Here is a 13,137-nt window from a genome sequence, read left to right on the forward strand (position 1 = left end):
CTCACTTAACATCTGTCTCACTTAGCAACATAAATTTTTGGGTCCACTGTGGTCGTAAGCTGAGGACTACCTGTATGGTACACCAGTTCAAAGCTCGTGCTTTCTCTTTATTTTGTTACTCAGGCTTTTCCTCTCCAAAACTAGACTCCCTTATTTACTAGCACAAGTAGTCCTTGACATAGGGCTACAATTGAGCCCAACATTTCTGTTACTAAGCAAAGTTCTTAACTGAGTTGTGATCCATTTTACGACCTTTTATGCCATGGTTGTTAAGTGAATCATGCAGTGGTTATGCAAATCTGGCTTCCCCCAATGACTTTGCTTGTCAGAAACTCCTTAGGAAAGTTGCAAGTAACAATCCCAGGGCCCCGGGATGCTGCAACCATTGTGAATACGTGCCGGTTGCCAAGCAACCCAAATTTGATCACATGATTGTGGGGATGCTGCAAAGGTCATAAGTGTGAGAACCAACCATATGTCACTTTCTTCAGTGTCATGATAACTTTGAACAGTCATTAAAATGATGGTTGCAAGTTGAGGACTATCTGCACTTTCATTTTTGTGTGTGAGGGGTTCACTGCTTTCAAAATAGAGCTTTTCTAACATTAACCAAAACTATGCTTGGAACGGTTATATGACCCTGAAAAGAAAGCCTAAAATTCATTTTTATTTTAATATAACTTTTATGGCATCCATAGGATGTCACAGACATGTCTGCAGGGAGTTGGGGAGTGTGTAAAAAAAAGCTAAGAAGGCAAATACAGGACACAATTTACGCCCTGTCCCTTTTCTACATCCTTCACATGCATCAAAGTGACTTCAATTGCACAGCTGTAGTTGCCATCTTAATTTTTTTGACCCCTTCTTGCAGATATCTTTGTATTTACAGTATGTGTATACACACGATTGGCATATGCACATGTGAAAGAATGTTGTGTGACTCTGTGTGAGAGAAATATATGGGTGTGTGTGTGAGAGAGAGAGATACATACATATGTGTGTGTGTGTGTGTGTGTGTGTGTGTGTGAGGGTTGGTTTCTGAACATTTCCTTACCAGGCTAAGTAACATATTCAGCAGAGTTTAGGGGAGGTCAGTGTTCTGTTTATAAGGGCTTCATGTGGTCATTAGGTCTTGTGATGAGTCAGGTGTGTGTGTGTGTATCAATTGAGGGTCTTGTAATGGGTCTTGTGATTGGTCAGCTGTGAGTCATCAGTGGGAGTCATATGATGGGTCTTGTGAAGGGGAGGTTACCTCAGGTCAGGGTCATTGGGAGGTGAACTGCTGGTGAGGGGGGCTTGCGTGGGTTGGTTGAGGGTCGGTGCTATCTCTGGTTGGCTTTGTGGTTGATTTGGATTCTGAGGGGTTCATAGGCAGGTTGTAAGTCGATGTGTCTGTTGGTAGAATTACTTGTGATGTGCCAGGCTTCAATGAACTCACAAGCATGGCGGGTGGTGGCATGGCCGACGATTTTTGTGTTGCTCCACTTCAACTGGTGCTGCTTGGTGTCGGTGTGGGTAGAGATTAAGGATTTGGGATCGTGGCATTGGACTGCCAGCTGGTGTTCGTGGATTCTGGTTTTTAATTGATGTGATGTTTGTCCCACGTAGAATTGGTTGCAGTTGATTTTTTAGATTACATTGCTTCTTTCATCTTTCTCCATCTTCTCTTTGATTCTGGATAATTTAAATATATATACATATGTGTATGAGAGAGTATATCTGTGCATCTATGTGTGTGTGCACATGTGTGTGAGAGTACAAGTGTGAGTGCATTTGTATTTGTAAGAGAGAAGTACATCTGCCTGTGTGCATGTTTGCATGTGAGAGATAAGCACAGGTAGTCCTCGACTTATGATTGCAATTGAGCTCAAATTTTCCGTTGCTAAATGAGACAATTGCTAAGTAAGTTTTATCCCATTTTACAGCCTTTTTTGCCACAGTTGTTAAGTGAATCACTGGAGTTGTTAAGTTAGTGAACAGCTATGAAGTGAATCTGGTTTGCCCGTTGACTTTGCTTGTCAAAAGGTCAGAAAAGTTGATCACATGACCCTCCCCTTGGGACATTGCAGCTGCCATAAATACATTCCAGTTGCCAACCATACAGATTTTGATCATGTGACCATAAGATTGCTGAAATGGTCATAAGTGTGAAAAACGGTTATAAGCAGTTTTTTTTCAATGCCACTGTAAGTTTGAACAGTCACTAAATGAATTGTTATAAGTTGAGGACCACCTGTATGTATGTGTGTGAGTGAAAAAGAAAGGAAGAAAAAAGAAATGTGCATTTAATAGTTTTAGAATAAAGGTTTTTTTTAATTAAAGGAGAATTTAAGAAGAACAGACCATGGGGGGGGGGAAGGCAAAGAAAAGGGGAATGAAAAAGGAAAATATATATATCTCCTAATTTCTAGCCATTATTCAGGTTGGGATCTTAGGCCCACCATGCCAGCTCTTTTGGTTCAAATCACTTTGTTCCTGGGTTTCAGATGTTGCCATCTGAAAGGTGACATTGACTGGCCTTTCTCAAAGGACTTAATCCGCCTTCTGTTGTTCCAGAGGATTGTGGTTAGAGGATACGGTCAGGAACAATACATGAAATAAAGCACAATTCTACAGCGACCTGAGAGACTAACCTCATTGCGCTTCCCTCACAGACGATAATGTTTCTTCTCTGTTCAGCTAATACTGTCTGACAATGCTGGAGGCAGCTGGAAATCTTCCCTCTAATTGTTTGCTCAACTTAATCTCAAAGAAGGTTGAAATCAGATTACTTGTCTCTCGAAGCTCTGGCTCCAGCATTCTCCCGAGATGCCCTTAATTTTATTACTTCTCTGACTTGGGGACAGAATTTACAAAAAGAGAAAAAAATATATTTTTCTCTATACCTAGCTGGCAGCAATTCTGTTTTTCTGGATGTGATCGAGTCAAAAGCAGTTCTAAAAATTAGATGCTCATAACGTCAGATTCTTGCATTAAACCTGTGGATTAAAGTTAGCATTAGTTTTTTCTGAAAGCCTTTGTTTAGCCTTGAATGTTTTTTATAAGAAGACAGACATTTGTTTTCTTTTAAAAAAGTTTTTCCCCACCAATTATACTGTAGATTCCCTATGATTTTAACAGAGCCCGAGAGGATAGATAAAGAATGATAGTATTAATATGATATACTATCATATATGATAGATAGACTTGAACACTGGGTGCTATCTAACAAAATGAAATTCAATGGTGAAAAAAATAAGGGTCTACATTTAGGCAAGAAAAACCAAATGTACAGGTATAGTATAGGGGGTACCTTGCTCAATAGTAGTAACTGTGAGAGGGACCTCAGAGTCCTAGTGGACAATCACTTAAATATGAGCCAGCAGTGTGCTGCAGCTGCCAAAAAGGCCAACACAGTGCTAGGTTGCATTAATAGAGGGATAGACTCAAGATCACGTGAAGTGTTAATACCAGTTTACAATGCCTTGGTAAGGCCACACTTGGAATACTGCATCCTGTTTTGGTCACCACGATGTAAAAAAGATGTTGAGACTCTAGAAAGAGTACAGAGAAGAGCAACAAAGATGATTAGGGGACTGGAGGCTAAAACATATAAGGAACAGCTGCTGGAATTGGTTATGTCTAATTTAATGAAGAGAAGGACGAGGGGGGACATGATAGCAGTATTCCAATATCTCAGGGGCTGCCATAAAGAAGAGGGTGTCAAGCTATTCTCCAAGGCGCCTGAAGGCAAGACAAGAAGCAAGGGATGGAAACTAATCAATGAGAGAAGCAACCTAGAACTAAGGAGAAACTACCTGACAGTTAGAACAATTAACCAGTGGAACAACCTGCCTCCAGAAGTGGTGAATTCTCCAACACTGGAAGTTTTTAAGAAGAGACTGGATGGCCATTTGTCTAAAATGGTATAGGGTTTCCTGCCTGAGCAAGGGGTTGGACCAGATTACCTCCAAGGTCCCTTCCAACTTGATGATGATGATGATGATGATGATGATGATGATAGTATATGATAAAATACACATTTTATAATATTGCTTCATATTATTGGTAGCCCAGATATTTAACTGAGAAATTATGCATGAACTGCATTCAAACAGATTGATATTTGCTTTCAGGACGAAATTTAAGTTTCATAGTCAAAACTTAAGGTCATGCATTGCAAGACCTCTTTCCTTCTCTTTTATATCCTAAGGAAATTTTCCATTCACATTGTGACAACAACAGTTTTTCATTACAGCAAAAAAAAAAAAAAAAAAATCATGTTAGTGCAAACCATAACTAAGTAACAAAGTGAGATAGCAGCCCAATATACTTTCCTATATGGTCAGGATTTTTTTTTTTTTTTAAAAAAATGTTTTTTTGTGGTTTACTTATTTTAGTGGATGTTCCTATTCATTTAGTTCTGAGTCTGCTGATACTCCCCTCCCCCAGGTTTTCTTGGTGAAATAAATTCCAACTGTCATGCAAAGTAGGACTGGAAAAAGCTACCTGATCTATTTGGCATTCAGTTCCTGTTGTCTTCCCTGATCTGTGTCATGTCAGTTTGGGGACCGTGATCTCTTCTGAGTCTCCCAGTTCATGAACATAAATCAGAGCAAGTAATTATCATTACTTTTTTAAAGCAACAACAAGAACCTTCAGATGTGTTTCTCCCCCCCCCTCCCATCTTTAACTGAAAAAACAATGATCAGGTTTCAGCCACTGGCAAGACCAACCTTAAGCTTCCCCTTCTTAAGCTTAAGCTTCCTGTCCACGTAGAATCTCTAGCCGTTACTAGACTCTGCCTAAGCCTTTTTTACACCTAGCCTCAGCAGGACCGCTAGTATCAAGACAATAGAGCTGGACTTCCCAGGCTGGCACCATGGACACCTTTGTGCTCATGTTAATCCATAGGGCATCCTCTGAGACCCTTATTTTTTTTAGAATATAATAGAATAGAGCTGGAAGGGGCCTTGATGGTCTTCTAGTCCAGCCCCCTGCTCAAGCAGGAGAACCTATACCATTTCAGACAGGTGATTGGCCAGTCTCTTCTTGAAAATCTCCAGTGATGGAGCACCCACTATTTCTGGAGGCAAGCTATTCCACTGGTTAAGTGTTCTCACTGTCAAGAAGTTTCTCCTTAATTCCAGGTTGCTTCTCTCTTTGATCAGTTTCCAACCATTGTTTCTCGTCTTTCGCTCTGGTGCTCTGGTGAATAATGTGACCTCCTCTGCCTTGTGGCAGCCCCTCAGATACTGGAATGTTGCTATCATGTCTCCCCCATTTCTGCCTTTCTTTAGACTAGCCCAGTGATTCTCAACCTGTAGGTCGGGACCCCATTTGGGGTCAAATGACCATTTCACGGGGGTCGCCAAACAAGGCTGTCCGCCATTTTTCTGCCCTTTTCTTTGGCCATGCCCCTGGCACCCGGTGATGTATAAGTGGTTGGGGGGTCACCACAACTTGGGGAACTGTATTATGGGGTCGCGGCATTAGAAAGGTTGAGAACCACTGGACTAGCCAAACCCAAGTTCTGCAGCCGTTCTTCATATGTTTTGATCTCCAGGCTTTGACCATCTTAGTTGCTCTTCTCTGAATTTTTTCCAAACTGTCAACATCTTTTTTGTGATATGGTGACCAAAATTGGTTGCAGTATTCAAGCTGTGATCTTACTAAGGCTTTATTTCTCTCCAATGAAACTGAAGACATGGGATGGATAAATGTGGTGATATAAAGTGAAACCAACCAATAAATAAGTAAAAACAAGAACATGGTCTCTAATTCAATCTCAGCAAGATAAAAGACTTTACTGAAATTGGTTTAGGAAAAGAAACAGGATAGCTGCAGGCCAGTCCAGGATGGATGGATGGATGGATGGATGGATGGGGAGATAGACAGATATACAGAGAGATTGCTTCAAGCCAGTGTTGATTCCAAGTGACTGCAGTTTTCTAGGTAAAATTAGGGTTGAGTTTTCCATTGTCTTTTTTGTAGGGTTAAGAGAGAATTACTGGCCCAAGGTCATCCAGCTGGCTTTCTGCTTAAGAAGAGACTAGAACAATCTTTTGATTTCTAGTCTGATGCCTTAACCATTACACCAAACTGGCTCTTATGAGAACAGATAAATCCCAATTCAACCCGCAGTAAAATCAACTCAGAATTTAGCCCCGTGGTCTTGCACTTCCACATCACTTTAGTCACTGTTCCATTGCTCAGTAACCATGTCATTAAATTTAGGCTAAGGCCAAATAGACACTGGCCTAGGACCAAAACTTAGGAGCATTGATAATGCCTCTTCCTTCTAAATCATTATAAAAATGCAAATCTTCCTGTTGGCAGGAGGTGGCCCCCATCTGTCAATGTGGCGTTTGAGCTGGCACTACTTGAGTTTGTAGTATAGTTTTAGGGACACATAGCAATGATGCAGATTCTGAAGAAACAGAAGGAAATGGTGTTGTCTCTGAGCCCCATTTGCTAAAGTGCCAAACTCTGCAATATCCTCAAACTCTCCAATTATATATCTGAGGGAAAATTTTATGGAATATTTTAGTTAATAACAAAGTGGATTACAGGTATACATCCCATTTTTAGTGTGGAAAAATTAATGTGCCTCAATTTAGCCTTATTTGGGTTCTGCAATCCAAAGGCATTTACTAAACAACAACAGCATCAAAAACAATGGTGCATTTTTCTGCTATAAGAACTTGGTCTTAGTCCGATTACATTAAATTAGTAAAAGCTCACTCTAGTCTATGTGATCTTGCCCTTTTTTAAAAAAAAATCCTGTGTGAGACTATCAGAGTTTTAATTATGCCAAACCTGAAGTAGATAGATTTTCTACACTCTAATTCTAACTAAATTAATCAGGGTGCTGCTCCCTAGTATGGATTCATCTAAAATGAATGTTTCTTCTTGTACACACCCAACTGATTCCTATGATTATATATTATAAGAAAAGATCAATAGTAGTCAACAAGTTGTCGTTTAAAGAACTTATTTTACTGCTGCTGGATTTAATTGAAGTAAACTTGATGTGCAACCAGAAATCTCCATTCCCTAAAAACACCATTTGTATTATATGAAATATTTACAGCTTTTCTTTTCAGCTACAGTGTTTCTTCATTTTGGCTTATTTTTCCCACTATATTTATTAGATGTTTTCCAATATTAAAACCATCACATCAAAATCTAGAGCAAGGCTTTGAGTGAGGATGAAAGAATGATGCTATTCAACCAGAATGCATTCTAGTAAAAGTGAAAAAAGTGAAAAAAAATGGCTTAGAACACAGGCAGACATGAGTGCTGCAGGGATAGCTGACACTTAGTAAGAAACAAAGGTAGGTAAGGATGATCAGACTTGTTTATCACCAGACACATTAAATATGACATCTGTAGGTACCACAGTATCTGAGGATATTTCCCTAGCTGGCCCTGCTGTGTATGATTTAAATTTTTTAAAATAATTTTACCTAAACATAATGGTAAACCAATATATAGGCCAGGGGTAGGCAACCTTTGCTCTTTTATGACTTGTGGACTTCAACTCCCAGAATTCCTGAGGGTGGCGGCGGCAGCTACCCGAAAGCGGCTGAGGAAGGCGTCACCGATGGAGGTGAGGTGGGGCCAGGTGGTGGAGAGCCCCATGGCAGCCAGGCAACAGTGGGAAGACAGCAAAAGGGTGTGGCTGTCCGGTCGCTGCCGCCTCTCCGGCCTCGCTCAGCTCGGCTTCCCAGGGGGCGATGCCCCTGCTGGCCACCACCCCAACCATGACTGCTGCCCTGCCCGACCTGGGGAGATATGTGGTCGGCTGGGCTTCCTAGGGAGCAATGCCCTGCTGGCTGCTGCCGCAGCTGGGATTGCTGCCCGGCCCAGGGAGACATGTGGCCGGCTCGGCTTCCTGGGCTGCGATACCCCCGCTGGCCGGGATTGTCACCCAGCCCAACTTGGGGAGACATGTAGCCGGCTTGGCTTCCTGGGGAGTGATGCCCTCGCCTGCTGCCACCCTAGCCATGACTGCTGCCCGGCCTGGGGAGATATGTGGCTGGCTCGGCTGCCTAGAGAGCGACCCGGGGATGGCCCAGGAAGTGATGCCCCAGCTGAGACTGCCACCTGGAACAAGTAAGCCGGGGGGGTGTGCCACCTGCCCCACGGCTGCTTCGCGGCAGTGCTCCATGGACTCAGAGCCCCCTCCCTCCCCCTGCCACTGACCCTCTGTATCCAGCTCTGCTGCTACTTGGCCAACAGTCATGCTGGCTGGGCATCGGAGGGGCTGCTCTCCCTCGGGGCCACAGTTTGCGGGAGGGCTGGCCTGCTCAGCAGAGGCTTGGGCAAGCTGCTCCCAGCAGGGATCTTGGGGCTTCCCCACACAGCTCTCCAGCCACGTGTGCCTCAGACAGGGCCAGAAAGGACTTCCTGGCTGCCCTTCTCCCAGGGGGTGGGGCACCCAGGCGCAGGGCCAATCAGGAGGCCTGCAAGGGGGCAAGTCCACATATGAGAGAGGGGGGGGAAGTGCAAGTGCCTCTCTCTCTCTCCTTGTCTCTCTCTGAAAATGGCGGGGGAGGCTCTGGAGCCACAGGGGATGGCTCAAAGAGCCGCATGCAGCTCTGGAGCTGTGGGTTGCCGACCCATGGTATAAATTATTGTAGTGGAATAGTCAACAGCATACTGACGTAGGCAATCTTGACTTTTAGCAGCAGTCTCTCTAAGGATCCCTAACCGGACCATTCTGAGTTTTTTTTACCTTGATGCTGCCTTACATATTTGATTATCGATTAATTGTTCTTTAGATCAGCAATTAACAATAGAGAAAGTTGGTTTTCCCCAAGGAAAAGTATAGCCAGAGTTGGCACTGCGGCATCTTTAACTTTATGATAAAATTAGCTGGATGTTAACATTGGGCTTTATATCACACTGTGGATTTCCCCAACGCCTTTTCTGCTTCCTTCCAGCTAAACCAACTTATCTCTCCTCTCACTCCGAGCTGCCCTTTGGTTCTTTTCATTTCACTCTCCCTATTTCTCACATGGATGTGTTTGTACTTGTGCCAGCCTAACCTTTTGATTCCCACACCTTGCGAGAAAGGGAAAGCAGGCACCAACCAAGATGCATTTGTAGAGAAACTGAATCAAACCCCAGCAGCCTTTCCCCTGAAAGGGACATCTTCTCTGGTGTTGCACATTGATTCATGCTCAGTGTTGCCCAACACCCCCATCACTATGGCTGCTGCTTGCCATTGCAGGGCCACTACTGCTGCTGCTGAACATGTTCTCATTCATTATCTGAGAGGAAGGTTCTGAGGGTATCCTTCATATATTTTGTGTTGGAATACTATCTGTCAGGAAATTGTGCAACAGGTGTCCAAATGAAGTCAGAAACACTGGCATGAACTTGTAGTTGTATAGATATAAACATATTTTATATTTTATTTACAGTAGACAAGATAGTCAGGAACACAGGAACATCATGAGGTAAATCACAAACAGCATACTGAGTATACAGAAGAAAAAGGCGAGAAAAAAAGGGAAGATCCTCCTTTACACCCACAGCAACCAATCATAATGTCGATTGCCTCATACAGGAACCTAAATTATCCAAACAATCATCTACAACAGTGCGTTCTGGCCCATTGTACACTTTACTATTCCAGCTACTAAATTTAATATCCTAACATATCATACATCCTTGGTCTCTGTGAGAGGTCATTCGGCAAAAGTCCATCCCTGTATTAACACAGATTCCTAACTTACTTCCTGATTTTTTTGGGGGGGGGGGATTGGAAATCAACTCCATGCAGGAGCAAAAAAGCCAGAATTAAACAGAATTTAATAAAATATTTTTAATACTAGTCTATGGCAAATACAGAATTGTAGGGAATCTAACAGGACTTTTCCAGCCTCATTTACAATGAATTGATTACGGCTTTGTCTTAATTAAGGCTTTGAAACGTTTCTTCCCAGATTTTTTTTGCCACCTAAGGCTAAGTGAGTGCTTATGAGATACTTGCTGTCTCTTAGTAACTTATGCCTACGTTCCCTCTTTCTAAGCTTCCCCATAATCTCTCAACCCATGGAGCTGTTGAAACCAAAGGGCAAGGAGGAGGACATGCAATCCAATTTGCTTCCAAACTCCACCTGACTTTGTAAACTGTGACAACTGCTGCACATCACTGCTGTAAGGTTTTTCACCCATATGGATAAAAAAAACCCACCTTTTGGGAATATGAATGTTTAAACAACAGTAAATATGCACGCTTAAGCCCTTCAGCATTTCACATGCAAGTAAGTGAATGATGCAATCCCCTGGGTCATTGCCAAACTGCTGTACTGTAGAAAGTGCTGTGTATTTGTGTGTAATTTGAAGTAGCAAAGTGATTAACTCTTTGTCACCATTTTCATCTTCTGTTTCCCATTCCATCTACAGTTTTATAAAAGCATCTGCAGTCTAGGCTGAAGTAAAGGAGCTGGAGGGAAAGGTTACCAGAAAAAACTGAAGGCAGAGAATGAGATTTTTATCCCATCTTGCCCACTGTTTCTCCATTATGAATTTACTCTGGCTGGTCATGTTGCAGCTGTTAGAGCAGGGGCCCCTAACCCCCCCCCCCAGTCTGTGGACCAGTACTGGGCTGCAGCATGCCAGCAACCGATCCACACAAACAAGGAAAGCCCCATCCACAGGATGCAGGCAGCACACAAAACCACACCCCCTCCGATCCGCAGAAAAACCTCTCTCCACGTAACCAGTCCCTAGTGCCCAAAAGGTTGGGGACCTCTGTGTTAGAGCATAGCTAGATTTCTAGTTCAGACTCAATGTGAAATGAGTGGCTCCATCTAGATTGTTAGATCTTTCCTTTCCTTTCCTTTCCCTCTCCTCTCCTCTCCGTTAATTACACACTCTTCCTCAAACGTTTCTCAGCAACATAGAACGTTTTAAATAATTATTTGTCAGAATGACTTGTTTCAGTTGCCAGCTTTACACTTCAATCCAAATTCCTACTCTGACTTCCCTAGTTCTAGATTAGATTCTATGCACTCCATTTGGCTAAGTCTTTTTTACCATACGGAATTCCAAACAATATGTTGGCATTGGATCAAATATAGATGCTATGCAAATATGACTGAATAAATACCAACATATAGAAAAGGAAGAATCCTTGGATCAGAAAACAAGAATTATAAACAGAAACATCAGCCAATAATTGTTCTTGTTTACTGCTAGGATTCCTAATCCTTCTTCCATAGAAAGATTACGGGAAACACCCAGTCTGTGAGGAAAATTTATTTTGCCTGAGCAGTCTGTTTCTACCACATGTTAAGAGTTATGAGATAATCAGAATCAATCCAAAGTTTCTGCTTTTCCCTAATCTATGTTTTCTTTCGTGGCATTTCTTTTAAGGTTGGAAAATTGAAGGTTAGTACTGTCTGACAAATATATGGGATCATTTTGTAAACAAAAGAGAAAATAATTTTATTCATTGACAAAAACTGCAGAAAAAGTGATGCTCCTGATTTGTTTCCAAAGAACCAGATGAATCAATGACAGGACTTTTAATTCTCTTTTGTGCATTTTGCTTTTTAAAAAGGATGGAATGGTTACATAGGAAGTAAGGAAATAATTATGCCAAGGAAGTGCATATGGGTAGATAAGCAATTCCCAGCATCACTTAAGAGGTGATGACCTCAGACCCACAGACACAAAATGATGGCAACTTCATTAATAAAGAAATTTCACACTTGAGTAGAAAACACACTACTGTATATTTAATGCAAACATGACTGAGTGTTTTCAAAAGTCATTTATATCCCACAGAGAGTATCTTTATTTGCTTTCCTATGAAACTATATTTCTGTGGCCTCTAAACTAATAACCAGCCAAGACACAGTTAAGACCTCCTTGTTTCATTTATTGCAATAAGTGGGAAGAGAAGATATCAACGCTTGGTTCTCTCCAAAATTAATCATCTCAAATCAACATTTTTATACATTCATTGCACTGGCCACCTATCCCTCCTCATTCTCCATTGGCTGAAGTACTATGAGGTTACATTCTTTCTGACCGTCTTTACATATTTCCTTTTTAAATATATATATATGTTTTCTGAGGTTTTCGCGGGTGTTTGTATGTAGGTCTTTGGTTATTCGGGTTTTCTCCCGCATAAAATTGGAAGTGCCTTGGTGACGTTTTGACGAAGTCCCATTCGTCATCTTCAGGCTGGTGTTTTCGATTTCGTGCTTCTAGGAGCAATGTGTGATCATAGCTGTTTCTTCCTTTTAACTGCCAGTGGGGGTATGAACTGATTGGGTGGGAGCTTGGTTGTATTCTCATTGGGTGGAGGTGTGTTCTGATTGATTAGGGGCTTGGTGGGCTCTGATTAGATGGGGAAGTGTTCTGTTCTGTTCTGCTAGTCACCAAAGTGTAGCTAGCTGTTCTCCTCTCAGGTTGGAGGGCTTCCCCTGGATCAAACAGGTCGACCGTCATCATTCCGCGATCATCAGAGGGGGCCTTCCTTCTTCGTTGCCTCCCCGGGGCGACTTTCAACCCATTTAGGGTCCCCAGGCAGGGCGAAGCCAGCTGTGTGGTGTAGAACCCCACAATCCCTCAGCCACGTCACTACGACGCAAGACCAGAAGTCGCCTTCTACATATTTCCTGCTACCCTCCTCAAATATACTCAACCATACATTGCATGTGCATTTAAGTTAGCAGATAATATATGCAAGGTGTGTCAGTTAATATTCAATAGGATATTAAGCATGCTCTATTAGTTTGTTTTAGAATTCTGGGATATTTTACAGCTTGTTAGAACAATAGTTTCTTTCCTGTTTTTCCATTCAGTTAGTTTTCCTTTTATCCAATTCAGTTTTATCTTTCAGCTAGCTATTTCCTCCTACAGCTAATTCCTCTTACAATTTTAAATTTTGAAGACCTTTCATTTACTTCTATCAAACATTATCCACCAGATAAACACCAAACAATTATCCTGTAGTGACAATGACACCTCAGGGGTAAGCTAAACCTCCACATTCACAAATGCCATCTTTGAAATTTTGAGAAGTTGCTTCTTAGGCTTATTGAGAGAGCTGCTTTAACCTGCTTTCCTCATGTCATTACATTGACAGGAAGGCATGTTGACATAAATTTTGCCCCCGTCCCCCATGGCTAA

This window comes from Crotalus tigris, unplaced genomic scaffold, assembly GCF_016545835.1.
Source record: "Crotalus tigris isolate CLP2741 ecotype Arizona unplaced genomic scaffold, ASM1654583v1 scf7180000018132.25964210502:946417, whole genome shotgun sequence".
Classification (NCBI taxonomy): Eukaryota; Metazoa; Chordata; class Lepidosauria; order Squamata; family Viperidae; genus Crotalus; species Crotalus tigris.